Source organism: Crinia signifera, chromosome 2, assembly GCF_055691185.1.
Source record: "Crinia signifera chromosome 2, ASM5569118v1, whole genome shotgun sequence".
Classification (NCBI taxonomy): Eukaryota; Metazoa; Chordata; class Amphibia; order Anura; family Myobatrachidae; genus Crinia; species Crinia signifera.
The window spans coordinates 89,406,217-89,422,896 of NC_139218.1; the positions used below are offsets into that span (position 1 = coordinate 89,406,217).

The following is a 16,680-nucleotide window of genomic DNA, read 5'->3' on the forward strand; positions in this document are numbered from 1 at the left end:
CCAGATCAAAAGCAGTTCCATGCTGCTCAATGCAGCATGCCCCCTCTCTTCCTTCTCTCCTGCCCAATGCCGGCAACCTGTCGGGTCCCCGCAGCAATCGATAGCAATCGGTATAAACGGCAGCTGGGTCGAACCGTGTGTACACCCCTTGAGAGGAGATTGATGATATCTCTGTGTGTGATGAAAAGTAGAAATGGTTTACTTTATACTTACTGTAAGTGTGAAAATAAATGCTTCCATTTCATTAAGAGAGGGCAGCACGGCATCAAAAATTATAGACTTCAAGCCAATTGATCATAGTAATTGGGTTACAAGCGGAGATGTAGAAAATGTAATGTTTAGAATGTTTTTCAGTCAGTTTACTTTTATCTGCTGAAGTGTGTAATGAGCAATGGTCTCTGCACTAATTATAAAGATTTTGACGGAATCGTCAATAAAATAGGCATCAGTGTTTTTAAATAACACTTCTTTATTTCTGATTTAATCTATTAATGGAAAAACTAAATGTATGTACTATATGCACGTCAACTGCATAAATCAGGAGTGGCTGATAAATAACGAGACTGTACTTAAAAAAATATATATTGCATGAGTTAAAAGGGAGCAGGGAAATATCAGTTTTGGATTAGCCCAAAATAGTTTTGCAAGTTTCATCCCCCCCCCCCCCAGATTGTTTGCTGTCATGCAGCGGTCAAAGATGTGTTTTTCCTGTCATCATAGAAATGCTTAGCTCATCGGTAGGTAGATAAATATATATAATATTTTTACTTTTTTAATTGAACTGAACAAAACACAGTCCTTCCATATGCTAACTGAAGCTTACAGGAGGGGTGTAACTCTCAGAGTCAATGGAGACACCTGCCTCCGGGCTCCATGAACTGAGGGGCACCTGCATTTACAGCAGCACTTGTTTAGTTGAAAGCAGGATACAAAGTAAACACTGGTCTTCCAACAGAGTTCTTCAGCGTTCCCGCTGTTGCTGCAGAGTTAATCAGCTCTATGCTGGTAGCCTTGCTAACACATGTCATAGAGGACAGGACAGCTGGTACCACTCACCCCGTGCTGCAGAAAAAAGATGGTGGACTTGCTGCTGGACTGTGAGATGGGAGCCATAGGTGAAAACTGCATGCTGCAGATGGCTGAATCTCATGAGTATGAGCCTGACCAACCAGCCGTTGTCACACTGCCAAGTCAATGTGGGCTCTGAACTCTGTAGACCAAGTGAGCACACTATTTATATAATTCTGTAAGCCACATACAAGCACGCATACTATACAGTATTTGTTACCATTTCTAAAAAGTGGAAGGGGTACCAAACTTGCTCCTATGCAATTGGGATGAACTGGTTTACAGGGCAGATTGCATGTCATGTGCACATGTGTTTTAGTGCCACCAAAGATTTAGTGACAGTTGTAAGGATGGTTAAAGATGATGAACATTCCATTCCAAACAATTCTGACATATATTACCGGGTGCCCTCCAAAGATGCTCCCGCAGGACGCCAATGTCATAAGATACTTGCGGGGTGAGGCGGCATTCCAGTCATAAAAAAATACTGAAAGTCAAAACTTGGTAGACAACATTTCAGCACCTTTTATGTGGTCACTTTTATGTGGTCACCTAAGTTTACCACACCATATACCCCTTATACAAATCATGCAACACAATAGTAACCCCCTTATACTATACTTGCCTCTTACACATTATGCTAAATGGAATGAGACAAAATTCTCACTATGGGGGTTGGGATCATTTGGTCTACAGCAGGGGTGTCCAAACTTTTTGTGACGAGGGCCAGATTTGGTGAAGTGTAAATGTGTGGGGGCCGACCATTCAGCCTGACATTCTTTGACTCATTAATCACATCAGAATGGTCCCCCACTCTGCCCCCATTCACTGTATGTCCCCAGCATGCCCCTCCTTCACTGTACATTCCCCACTCTGCACCCATTCACTCTGTCCCCCAGCCTGCCCCCCTTCTCTTAATGTCCATCGGTGCCTCCATTCATTGTATGTCCCCAAGCCTGACCCTCCTTCACTGTATGACTCCCATTCACTGTATGACCCCCATTCACTATGTATCCACCAAACACCGCTGTCACTGTGATTGTGGAGTAGGGTGATATAGGATTGCAGCAGCAGGGGTAGGACGCCAAACACATCTGACTGTGGCAGCCGGCACCTCCTCACTGCAGCAGACAGCAAGGTAAAGGCTTGCTCGCTGGGGCCCCACCTTTAGTGTCCTGTGCTTCCTACATCTGATGCTCTGCCCGGCCGCTTGAAATGACAGCACGGGCCGCATTTGGCCCCCGGGCCTGACTTTGGACATGCCTGGTCTACAGCATGATGGTCTACAGTCATTAGGTCGACACCATTAGGTCGCATGGGAAAAGGTCGACAGGGTTATAGGTCAAAAGGTCATTAGTTCGACAGATCATTAGTTCTACAATGTCTAGGTCGACACTCAAAAGGGGTTTTTCACAGTTTTTTTTTACCTGAATGTCAACACAGACGACATGCACACAGTTTAACCCCTTCCTGACAGAGCCAGTTTTTGCGTTCCTGACAGAGCCCTTTTTTTCAAATCTGACAGGTATCACTTAAGTGGGGATAACTTTTTTTTGCTTTTACTTATCCCAGTTATTTTGAGATTGTTTTTTCGTGACACATTGTACTTCAAGTTAGTGGTAAATTTTCGTCGATACAGTCTGTGTTTTTTTGTGAAAAATACCAAAATGTCGGAAAAAAATGGAAAATTTAGCAATTTGCAAAATGTTAAATTTTCTGCTTGTGAGACAAATAATCATACCACTCAAAATAGTTAATAACTAACATAGACCATATGTCTACTTTATGTTTCCATCATTATTTCAACTTCCTTTTAATTTTTTTGGACACTAGGAGGCTTACAATATGAATAGCAAATTCTCAAATTTTCAAGAAAATTTCAAACACTGATTTTTTTAGGGACCAGTTCAGTTCTGATGTGACTTTGAGGGACTTGTATGTGAGACACCCCCATAAATGATACCATTTCAAAAACTGCACCCCTCACAGTATTCAAAACAGCATTTTGGAAGTTTGTTAACCCTTTAGGTGTTTCACAGGAATTAAAACAAAGTGTAGGTGAAATTTCAAAATTTCATTTTTTTTGCAGATTTGCAATTTTAATACATTTTTCTAAGGAACACAGTACATTTTACTAGAGAAATGTGACTAAAAATTGATTCCCCCAATTCTTTTGTTTTCATAAATATCCTATATGTGGCCCTAGTGTGCACGTTGACCAAACCACAGGCTTCATAATAGAAGGAGCACCTACTTGATTTTGGAGCCTCCTTTTTATGAGATTATTTTTTAGGCACCATGTAGGTTTCTAGGCACCATAAGATGCTAAAATTTAGGAACCCCCCCACAAGTGACCCCATTTTGCAAACTACACCCCTCAGGGAATTCATCTAGGGGTATAGTGTACATTTCAAACCCCCAGGGGTTTCACCAATTGTGGTACAACTGGGCAGTGAAAATGAAAAATTAAATTTTTTACACAAAAATGCAGTTCTGGCTCAAAATTTTTCATTTTCAGAAGGTATGAAGGAGAAAAAGCACCCCAAAATCTGTGCCCCAATTTCTCCCGAGTACGGCAATGCCTCACATGTGACCAAAAAATACCATTTGGGTGCATGGCAGGACTCAGAAAGGAAGGAGTGATTTTTGGATTTTGCAGCTCAGATTCTGGTGGAATGTTGGTGGGTGCTATGTTGCATTAGCAAGACCCCCCAAGCACCAATACAGTGGAACCCCCCCACAAGTGACCCCATTTTGCAAACTACACCCCTCAGGGAATTCATCTAGGGGTATAGTGTACATTTCAAACCCCCAGGGGTTTCACCAATTTTGATACAACTGGGCAGTGAAAATGAAAAATTACATTTTTTTACACAAAAATGCAGTTCTGGCTCAAAATTTTTCATTTTCATAAGGTATGAAGGAGAAAAAGCACCCCAAAATCTGTGCCCCAATTTCTCCCGAGTATGGCAATGCCTCATATGTGACCAAAAAATACCATTTGGGTGCATGGCAGGACTCAGAAAGGAAGGAGTGATTTTTGGTGGTGGAATGTTGGTGGGTGCTATGTCGCATTAGCAAGACCCCCAAAGCACCAATACAGTGGAACCCCCCCACAAGTGACCCCATTTTGCAAACTACACCCCTCAGGGAATTCATCTAGGGGTATAGTGTACATTTCAAACCCCCAGGGGTTTCACCAATTTTGATACAACTGGGCAGTGATAATGAAAAATTACATTTTTTTACACAAAAATGCAGTTCTGGCTCAAAATTTTTCATTTTCAGAAGGTATGAAGGAGAAAAAGCACCCCAAAATCTGTGCCCCAATTTCTCCCGAGTACGGCAATGCCTCACATGTGACCAAAAAATACCATTTGGGTGCATGGCAGGACTCAGAAGGGAAGGAGTGATTTTTGGATTTTGCAGCTCAGATTCTGGTGGAATTTTGGTGGGTGCTATGTCGCATTAGCAAGACCCCCCAAGCACCAATACAGTGGAAACCCCCACAAGTGACCCCATTTTGCAAACTACACCCCTCAGGGAATTCATCTAGGGGTATAGTGTACATTTCAAACCCCCAGGGGTTTCACCAATTTTGATACAACTGGGCTGTGCAAATGCAAAATTACATTTTTTACACAAAAATGCAGTTCTGGCTCAAAATTTTTCATTTTCACAAGGAATGAAGGAGACAAAGCACCCCAAAATCTGTGCCCCAATTTCTCCCGAGTACGGCAATGCCTCACATGTGACCAAAAAATACCATTTGGGTGCATGGCAGGACTCAGAAAGGAAGGAGTGATTTTTGGATTTTGCAGCTCAGATTCTGGTGGAATGTTGGTGGGTGCTATGTTGCATTAGCAAGACCCCCCAAGCACCAATACAGTGGAACCCCCCCACAAGTGACCCCATTTTGCAAACTACACCCCTCAGGGAATTCATCTAGGGGTATAGTGTACATTTCAAACCCCCAGGGGTTTCACCAATTTTGATACAACTGGGCAGTGAAAATGAAAAATTACATTTTTTTACACAAAAATGCAGTTCTGGCTCAAAATTTTTCATTTTCATAAGGTATGAAGGAGAAAAAGCACCCCAAAATCTGTGCCCCAATTTCTCCCGAGTACGGCAATGCCTCATATGTGACCAAAAAATACCAGTTGGGTGCATGGCAGGACTCAGAAGGGAAGGAGTGATTTTTGGTGGTGGAATGTTGGTGGGTGCTATGTCGCATTAGCAAGACCCCCAAAGCACCAATACAGTGGAACCCCCCCACAAGTGACCCCATTTTGCAAACTACACCCCTCAGGGAATTCATCTAGGGGTATAGTGTACATTTCAAACCCCCAGGGGTTTCACCAATTTTTATACAACTGGGCAGTGAAAATGAAAAATTACATTTTTTTACACAAAAATGCAGTTCTGGCTCAAAATTTTTCATTTTCATAAGGTATGAAGGAGAAAAAGCACCCCAAAATCTATGCCCCAATTTCTCCCGAGTACGGCAATGCCTCACATGTGACCAAAAAATACCATTTGGGTGCATGGCAGGACTCAGAAGGGAAGGAGTGATTTTTGGATTTTGCAGCTCAGATTCTGGTGGAATGTTGGTGGGTGCTATGTCGCATTATCAAGACCCCCCAAGCACCAATACAGTGGAACCCCCCCACAAGTGACCCCATTTTGCAAACTACACCCCTCAGGGAATTCATCTAGGGGTATAGTGTACATTTCAAACCCCCAGGGGTTTCACCAATTTTGATACAACTGGGCTGTGCAAATGCAAAATTACATTTTTTACACAAAAATGCAGTTCTGGCTCAAAATTTTTCATTTTCACAAGGAATGAAGGAGACAAAGCACCCCAAAATCTGTGCCCCAATTTCTCCCGAGTACGGCAATGCCTCACATGTGACCAAAAAATACCATTTGGGTGCATGGCAGGACTCAGAAAGGAAGGAGTGATTTTTGGATTTTGCAGCTCAGATTCTGGTGGAATGTTGGTGGGTGCTATGTTGCATTAGCAAGACCCCCCAAGCACCAATACAGTGGAACCCCCCCACAAGTGACCCCATTTTGCAAACTACACCCCTCAGGGAATTCATCTAGGGGTATAGTGTACATTTCAAACCCCCAGGGGTTTCACCAATTTTGATACAACTGGGCAGTAAAAATGAAAAATTACATTTTTTTACACAAAAATGCAGTTCTGGCTCAAAATTTTTCATTTTCAGAAGGTATGAAGGAGAAAAAGCACCCCAAAATCTGTGCCCCAATTTCTCCCGAGTATGGCAATGCCTCATATGTGACCAAAAAATACCAGTTGGGTGCATGGCAGGACTCAGAAGGGAAGGAGTGATTTTTGGTGGTGGAATGTTGGTGGGTGCTATGTCGCATTAGCAAGACCCCCAAAGCACCAATACAGTGGAACCCCCCCACAAGTGACCCCATTTTGCAAACTACACCCCTCAGGGAATTCATCTAGGGGTATAGTGTACATTTCAAACCCCCAGGGGTTTCACCAATTTTGATACAACTGGGCAGTGAAAATGAAAAATTACATTTTTTTACACAAAAATGCAGTTCTGGCTCAAAATTTTTCATTTTCAGAAGGTATGAAGGAGAAAAAGCACCCCAAAATCTGTGCCCCAATTTCTCCCGAGTACGGCAATGCCTCATGTGTGACCAAAAAGTGGCAGGACTCAGAAGGGAAGGAGTGATATTTGGATTTTGCAGCACAAATTCTGGTGGAATGTTGGTGGGTGCTATGTCGCATTAGCAAGACCCCCAAAGCACCAATACAGTGGAACCCCCCCACAAGTGACCCCATTTTGCAAAATACACCCCTTAGGGAATTCATCTAGGGGTATAGTGTACATTTCAAACCCCCAGGGGTTTCACCAATTTTGATACAACTGGGCAGTGAAAATGAAAAATTACATTTTTTTACACAAAAATGCAGTTCTGGCTCAAAATTTTTCATTTTCAGAAGGTATGAAGGAGAAAAAGCACCCCAAAATCTGTGCCCCAATTTCTCCCGAGTACGGCAATGCCTCATGTGTGACCAAAAAGTGGCAGGACTCAGAAGGGAAGGAGTGATATTTGGATTTTGCAGCACAAATTCTGGTGGAATGTTGGTGGGTGCTATGTCGCATTAGCAAGACCCCCAAAGCACCAATACAGTGGAACCTCCCCACAAGTGACCCCATTTTGCAAACTACACCCCTCAGGGAATTCATCTAGGGGTATAGTGTACATTTCAAACCCCCAGGGGTTTCACCAATTTTGATACAACTGGGCAGTTAAAATGAAAAATTACATTTTTTAACACAAAAATGCAGTTCTGGCTCAAAATTTTTCATTTTCAGAAGGTATGAAGGAGAAAAAGCACCCCAAAATCTGTGCCCCAATTTCTCCCGAGTACGGCAATGCCTCACATGTGACCAAAAAATACCATTTGGGTGCATGGCAGGACTCAGAAGGGAAGGAGTGATTTTTGGATTTTGCAGCTCAGATTCTGGTGGAATTTTGGTGGGTGCTATGTCGCATTAGCAAGACCCCCGAAGCACGGTGAAATTATGAACCTAATAATCCATAGATGTGTGGTATATTTTAAAACACTCCTTTATACATAGGCCGGGTTTGTCGGGGCAAGTGTCACACTGGAAAATAGTTTGCTTTCTTATTCCCTTTTTATAGCAAACTTTGCACCTTTTTTGTGTCCTGCCCTTTTTTCCAGTGGAGGGGATTTCATCAGGAAAATGCTGCCCTGGTACAATACGGGGGCCAGTACTAGAAGTACTGGGGCCCTCTGCCTGCTGGTTCCCAAATACTAGGCCCTTTATGACTTCCTCTTGAAAGTGCATAAATGTCCCCCTCTGGCCGGTAGAACGGAATAGCACGTAAGCGTTATACAGTGCCATCTGGATGATATACACGGCCAGCTTCTTGTACCAGATTTTTGTTTTCCGCAGGGCACTGTACGGCTTCAGTACCTGATCTGAAAGATCCACTCCGCCCATGTACTTATTGTAATCCAGGATACAATTAGGTTTTGAGGTGTGGGTACTGGTACCTCGTACAGGGACGGAGGTGGTACTGTCTCCGTGAATTGTTGTCAGTATAAGGACATCCCTCTTGTCCTTATATTTGACCAACAACATATTTTCGGTGCATATTCCCCTGCTTTCACCCCTTCTCATTACTTGGGCAATGTGCGTTTTTGGGAGGCCTCTTTGGTTCTTGCGCACAGTACCGCAAGCTGCTGTACCTCTTGAACCAAGGGCCTTAAACAGGGGGATGCTGGTGTAAAAGTTATCCACATAGAGGTGATAACCTTTATCCAGGAAGGGGTGCACTAAATCCCAGACAATTTTTCCACTAACACCTACGAGGGAGGGGGGGCATTCTGGCGGTTCAATTCTTGAATCCTTCCCTTCATATACCCTAAACCTGTGGGTGTACCCTGAGGTGCTTTCACACAGCTTATACATTTTTATGCCATACCTTGCCCTCTTACTGGGAAGGTACTGGCGGAATTTAACCCTTCCTTTAAAATGTATAAGGGACTCGTCTATGCAAATGAATTTATCTGGGATGTACATCTCTTCAAATTTGGCACTGAAATGATCAATGACCGGCCTGACTTTGAATAGCCGGTCAAAGGTGGGATCATCTCCGGGTGGGCACTGTGCATTATCGTTGTAATGCAAAAATTTAAGGATCGTCTCAAATCGAGCCCGGGGCATGGCCATACGGTAAAATGGGGTGCTGTACAGAACATCTGTACTCCAATATTGCCTAATTTCTGGCTTTTTTACTATGCCCATATGAAACACCAGACCCCAAAACGTCATCATCTCTACTGCATCTACAGGGGTCCACCTAGCAAATGATGACGTGGGGTTTTGAGCAATAAACTGCTGGGCATATAAATTAGTTTGGTCCACCATTAAATTTATAAAATCATCAGAGAAAAATAATTTGAAAAAGTCAATTTCTCTGAGACCTGTGGAATCAAATTGGATTCCTGGCATGGCCAAAAACTCAGGAACCTGGGGCTCAAAATTGTCTGGTGGTGGGGTCCATACGAGATCAATTATTGGGGGGGTCTCAGCTGCTCTACGGGGGCGTCTTTGAGGGGGTCCCTCATCACCAGAGGAGGAAGAGGAGCTTAAGACAAATCCTTCAAATTCCCCGCTTGCATCACTGGCTGTGTCAGAGTCAGAGGCAATCATGGCATATGCCTCCTCCGCTGAATACATTCTTCTGGATGACTGGGATGACATTTGGGATGACATTTGGGATGACATTTGGGATGCCATTTTTATTTTTGTGTTACTGGTAGTGAAATGTTTCAACACGTGTATAGTGTAGGGGGGGGTACAAACTTTATTTCAACCCGGGGGGTATGTAGTGTGTAGTGTGTATGTAGTGCAGAAAAAAAAAAATACTTTATACAGGAATTTGATCCCAATAATAAAAAAAAAAATTGAAGGGGTTAAAAAAAAAAAAAAAAGGTCCTGCGCCAAAAATTGAGCACAGATGTTGGTCAGTAACGTCCGTCACTGAACAGCGCTCAAAGGCAACAGGAATTTGATAAAAAAAAAAAATAGATCAACCCTCTGCCGAAAAAGCTGATCAGTGATGTACGTCACTGATCAGCGCACAGTGGCCACAGGACACCCACAAAATCACAGTGTGTGTAAAAAAAAAATTAAAAAAAGACCCCACAGCACTCTCAAAAAAAAAAAGGTGATCAGTGATGCGACACTGATTACCAGTGAGGGGCAGCAGGTGCACAACCTTTGGTGCAACTGACAGTGCAACTGGCAGCAACTGACAGGTATATATAAAAAAAAAAACCCTGCGCCCCCAAAAAGTTGCTGATCAGCACAGATATACTGATCAGCACAAAAGGGGGGGTAGCAGACACAAAATATACACTCTCTATCACTCTCTGTCACTATCTCTCTCTATCTCTCACTATCTATCACTATCTATCACTATCTATCACTCTAGGACACTGCAGCAGCAGCACTGACAGTTATATGTATAAAAAAAAACCTGCACCCCCAAAAAGGGGGGGTAGCAGACACAACATATACACTCTCTATCACTCTCTGTCACTATCTCTCTCTATCTCTCTATCTCTCACTATCTATCACTATCTATCACTCTATGACACTGCAGCAGCAGCACTGACAGTTATATATATAAAAAAAAACCTGCACCCCCAAAAAGGGGGGGTAGCAGACACAAATCTCTCTATCTCTCACTATCTATCACTATCTATCACTATCTATCACTCTATGACACTGCAGCAGCAGCACTGACAGTTATTTATATATAAAAAAACCCTGCACCCCCAAAAAGGGGGGGTAGCAGACACAAAATATAGCTCTCTCTGTCACTATCTCTCTATCTCTCTCTATCTCTCTCTCTATCTCTCTATCTCTCTATCACACTGCAGCAGCAGCAGGAAGTCCCAAGATGTCAGATCCAGGAAGCGTCCAGCACGCTACAAGCAGTGATCAGGTAAGTATTAGCAAGGATCAGGTCAGTATCACGGCAGATAGGCACGGTGACCGCTCTGCACGCTATTCCAGACCGGAATGGCGTCTGCAGCGCAGTCACCGGTAGTTTAAATGTCGCGCCTTGGCTGTGATTGGTCCGTGGGTCCCACGGACCAATCACAGCCTTGGGGGCAGGTGGGGTGAGGGTGGGGTGAGGTGTCATCGTCACCGATGACCCCCTCATGCCCCCTGACGCCCGGCGGTGATTGACACCTGTGTTACCGAGCGTCTGATTCGCTGGTAACACAGGAAAACGCTGTGAATGGCTGTTCACACTGAACAGCCAATCACAGCGATCGCCGACGGGGGGGCGGCATCGCAGCCCCCCCTGGGCATGCAGGGACATGTCTGCTGTCAGGGACAGCAGACATCGTCCCTCTGTCACTGCGTCTCTAGACGCAGTGACAGTTTAAAGTCATGCTGTACATTTATGCCATGTGTCGGGAAGTACATCCCGGCCATGACGTAAATGTACGTCAAATGTCGGGAAGGGGTTAAAGTCCCCACCGTCGGGCATGGTGTCTCGCTACACTCGGCACACTATTTTATTTTCCCGCCACACCCTAGTGGATGGTAGGGCATGAAATACCACATGTCGGCTCAAAAAAAAACCTGTGAAAAAAACCCATGTCGACCTTTTGAGTGTCGACCTAGACATTGACGAATGAATGACCTGTCAAACTAGTGACCTGTCAAACTAATGACCTTTCGACCTTTTCCCATGTCGACCTTTTTCCATGTTGACCTAGACATATTTTACCACATGCCGTAATGACCATTACATGTTATTCCATGCACCATAATGCTTATTACATATTATGCAACATACTGTAATGCCTATTACATATACCACACATATTATGCCACATACAGTAACTTCCGCTTATCTAAATGCTTGTTGCTATGGGTTTCATGCTTGATGACAGGGGTTAACATGCTTGTTGCCATGGGTTTACATGCTCTGCCCGGAGTTACATGCTTTGGCAGGGGTTAACATTCTCTGCCAGGGGTTAACATGCCCATTGCCATGGGGTTACCCTGCTCTGCCATGGGTTACATGCTTTGCCATGGAGTTCCAGTACATGCTTTGTCCGGGGTTACATGCTGACTTCCAGAGTTGAATCTCATGCATGCAGGGAGGCAGCAGACACAGAGCACCCAGCCACCAAGTTAAACAGTGTGTGTGACCAGACCCGGGCCCCCCTGACAGGCCTGGGCCCGGGTAAATTGTACCTGCCCCCCAGTGGTGCAAGTAGAATTTTTTTCTTGGTGGTACTGATAGCCTCCACCAAAATTGGGCGTGACCATGTGTCATGAGGGGGCGTGGTCACACAAAGCTAGAGGAGTGACTACATGACAATAGTGGCAAGGCATCAGGAGACAGGGAATGAGAAACAGGGAATGACTGGAGGTGGGTTGGCTCTTGCTTGGGGGTAGATATGGGGGTGAGTGCTCGCGCTAAATACTCCTTGTGTCGAGGGGGCTGCTGGGCTGGAGTGGTCCAAACTCCTAGAGTATAATACGAAGGCAGGTGGGTAGCCTAGCGCTCACCTCTTGTGTAACACAATGATGTATGTAATGGGTATATAATGAACTGAGGAAGCGTGTTGTTCCTTTAAGAGGTTTATTGAATATACAAAAGATAATAAAATTGTGCAGTGTATCCCCTGTCTGGCCACCCAGAGGCTGCTGCACGATGGTAATACTTTGCAGACTGGATGGCAGGAGGGCTGGGACACTGCAGTGAGGAGGGTAATGGGGGGTGTTGCCTCTGTGTTAACCTCACACGGGGCAGGGTAGGTGAGGGGTAGGAGACAGTGGTAGAGCCGTGTCAGTTCACAAGGTACTAGATGGTATGTCCACTTGTGGGTACAGTCTTGCACTGATGAGAGGGGAGTACCGGAGGCTGAAGTTACTGATGGCGTGTCCGGTGATAGTCAGAAAGTCTATCCGTGAGGTCAAGGTGAGAGGATGAGTGTCATCGGGTGTTGGCGTCCCAAACCACCCGGTGATACACCCAAGTCTTACCCGATACCTGGACTCGTTGGTTGAGGTCCCACGCCGGAGGTCTTACAGGCTGATGGTACGGACTTGTGCAGGCGGCAGCAGTAGCACACTGCTCTACGGCGTCTTCCGTCACTTCCGGGTTCGGCTGGTGAGCGTGCGCCCGGAGTGTCAGAATCAGCCGGAGCTGTGCGGTCTCAACTCCTGTGACGGAGGAGACTAGAAGATGGAGTGTGGAGAGTGCAAGTATGTCCAACGCGTTTCGGCCGTTACCGGCCTTTTTCAAGGATACTTGTGATGCTTAGTGGAGTGGGTTAAGTACGGCGGCAGGTCCCGCCTCCACAACTTTGATTGGTGAAGTCAGCAGCCACTACGGTGCGTTGTAGCGACGTGGGGAGTGGGTGTGTCTGTGACACACTGCCTGGAATGCTGAATCATCTTTGCTCAGTGTTTCATGAATCGCAGAGTGCATAATGTACAAGTATGAGGCTTGTGGTAAATAAATGTGCAGCTTTATCCTAAGTGCCCATTATGAAAGTCAATATTCAAGCCATTTGGTTGTAGGGTTTTTAGGGTGAAAATCCAATACAACTCCCTCTTGTTCAGTACTTCTAAATGATCTCCCCCCCTCCAATTAGTATTGGGTGACTCTATGGCTTGAAATGTGAGTCCCTTAGGGTTGGATCCATGAGATTCTAAAAAATGTAATGAGACACTATGTTTTCTGTAACCAATTTTAATGTTTCGGATGTGTTCATAAATCCTGGTTTTAAGGGGTCTGACCGTCCTCCCCACATACTCTAATCCACATGGGCATCTTAACAGGTAGATAACCCCTTTTGTTTCACATGACAGATGTTGTGTAAGTTTGTATGTGTCTGTAGTGGTACTAGAAGTCCAGCTGTCAATTCCTTTAGTTGTAATTTTTGTAAGGTTTTTGCAACCAGCACATTTGGTGCAAAAGTGGAAACCCTTTCTGTCTGTCAGTCTTGTCTGTATGAGTTCTTTGGGTTTAATATGATTTCTAACTAGTTTTTGTCTGAGATCCGGGGCTTTCCTAAAGATTAGTCTGGGTTTGTCTGTCAGATGCGTCTGCAATTGATGATCCTGTCTCAGAATGTGCCAATGTTTTTGTAAAATATTCTTCAGTTGTCCCGAGGATTGGTTGTATTGTGTAATAAATGTGACCTCTTGTTGTTCTGTTGGTATTGTTGATGGTTTGGTTGTCAATGTCTCGCTTCTATCCAGGTTTTCTATCTCATTGTATGCTTTATTGACTATGTCATGGTTGTATTTCTTCTCTATGAACTGATCCCTTAGTTGGTGTGCCTGCTTGGGGGAGAACAGGGCAGCTTGTGCTTACACTTGTGGAGCCTGCTCTTCATGCTGTCTGCGCCGCTGATGCCTGTCAGTGTGACAGGCTAAATCAGGGGCGGATCCAGGATAAAATGACAGGGGGGGCACCATGACAAAAGAGGGTTTAGGTGGGGGAGGGGCGGTGTTAGTGGTGCCAGTGTACATGCTAAGAGAGCGGCAGAGGGAGGGTGGGAATGGGATTATAAATAGGCCCTGGCGTTTAATGTACGCAGGCCCACCATGGCGACAAAAGTGAAGAACGTAGTTGTGCGCGCGCCGAAGGCGCGCTCCGGAAAAGGGGGTGTGACCACTCAACAGGGGAAGTGTCCTTGAGTGTAGTGTACAACACCATATACAACTTCTACACATTATGCAACAAAATACTAGACCCCATTATACTTGCCCCTTACACATGATGCCAAATGGAATGAGCCAAAATTCACATAATGCCACATGGATTGTGTCAAAATTCGCATAATGCCACATGGATTGTGTCAAAATTCACATAATGCCACATGGATTGAGCCAAAATTCACATAATACCACACGGATTGAGCCAAAATTCACATAATACCACACGGATTGAACCAAAATTCACATAATGCCACACGGATTGAGAAAAAAATTCACATAATGCCACACGGATTAAGCCAAAATTCACAATACACTTCATAAACAGGGACATTGTCCACCAAAGGCACGCATTAAACATTTACCATAATGTCCATGCCATTATGTCCATTATGTATTATGCCAAACACCATAATGCCTATTAAAAATGATGCTACATAAGTGCTGCTTATCTACATGCTCATTGCCAAGGGTCAGGCAGAAGTGATAGCCACTGACAGTGGCAGAGCCTGGCTGTATTCAGAGCACTGCAGGTCCCAGCTATATGAAATAATACCCCTTTCACACCAGAAAATGCATTCCCAGGTTGGCCCCTTTTACACCAGCCTAGTCCCGGCATTTTCTGGTGTGAGGGGGAGAGAAAAACCACCCCTCCCCCCCTTTAACCAGTTATCTCATTTAACCGGCTATATCTTCGGAACCAATTGACCCATTTACATGAGACAAGTATCATATTAAAGAAATTTTGAGTGGGCTTTGAATGATTTAGGTCCAGTGAAATTGGGGTGCTTGGTTCCAGAGTAATCTGCCCTCAAAGAACATTAACAGCCATGAAATTACATTTCAAAAATAATAATAATCGGTTTACATGCAATATCTCTGGAACCGATTGACCGATATGGACCAGCCTGGTATCATATTGAAGGCCCAGCGATTTGATATTGAATGAGATCAACCATAAGCTTCTGTGATGCTAGGGTGGGAACTGACAGCCGTCGGAACTGGGTGGGGGACAGAATTGACGGGTCCCATATTATCCTACGGGGGAAAAAGTTACAGCTTTGCCAGGCGATATCTCTGGTTCCCGGGGTGCTAGAGACACGGGGCTGGGCTCGTTGGAAAGCCCTGGTCCTCAGCTACAAAATTCAATGAATCCGCCACTGGGCTAAATCAGCAGTAGCCGGTAGCTGCATACAGCACCAATCATAACGCTTGGTGGGCGGGCTGCGGATGCATTATATTTAGACTTAAAATAAAAATCTAATTGACAGTGGGTCAGGGGGTAAGTGGTACTGCATACCTGCAACATATTTCTTACAGGTACTCCGTACCACACCGTACCCCCTTACTTGCAACACTGCTGCCCCCCCCCCCCTCTCGGCGGTCCTGGCTTTATCAACTAGACAGATTGTGAATATTTAATGTCAATATTTATTAAAGTATACAGCCCAGAAGATAATCTAGTAGGAATGCCATCCAATCCAGAGAAAATGGAAAAATGTATTGTGCTTAATAATTGGGTCTTTTCCAGGGGTAAAGTCATATGGACAATTGCCATTTATAGACTAGATGTTAGTGTAGTAAGTTGTCATTTAGAATGGATGATTAAATAGATAAGTAAGAGGGATAAAGGCACAGAATGGCTTGATGGAAATAATCATGCACATGGAGGGTGACGAAGGATGTGATTTATAGATGAGAGAGGAGAAAGCAGCACATGAAATGGTCCAAACAAGGCTGAATGAATGGAATAGAGGAGATGTTATTTTGCTACAGCATTTTTCATCATTAACAATGTATTTATACAAAATAATCTTTAATAGAACTCCAATTTTTGTATACAAACCCCTACATTTTTGGGGATTGTAAAAGTGTAAGGTTTTGCCAAATTTAGAATCTTACAAATGATTCGGTACTCTTTACCTAGCACGGCGCCCACGATTTTGATCGTGGGCATCGTAGGTAAAAAAATCGCGGGCATCGCGGCCATTGAATGTACTAAAAATCGGGTGCGACGCGACCGACGCGATGCCCGCGATTTCCCATAGGGAACAATGTTAAATTTCTCAATTGACCCGATTTTACTGTTCAATGCCTCAATTGACACGATTTTTCCATAGGAAACAATGTTAAATGGCCCACAGAGGCCAAATAGGCACCCTGAAGTGTGAAATGGCCCCCACAATTGTTAACGCCACCCCACGATCAACGTCAACCCGAAGCGTGGCGAGCGCAGCGAGCCCGCGAGGGGCGGCGGTACGCGTCCTACGACCTTTTCATACCCCCACTATCCACGTCGGCGTGGAGTTGAGAATAGAATAGT

General features: G+C 44.6%; 1 protein-coding gene across 1 annotated transcript in view; it reads right to left on the reverse strand.

Annotated features, from left to right (window-relative positions):
• DHRSX (dehydrogenase/reductase X-linked) overlaps positions 1–16,680 on the reverse strand; it is a 320,578-nt gene that overhangs the window by 284,483 nt on the left and 19,415 nt on the right. The window lies entirely within an intron of this gene.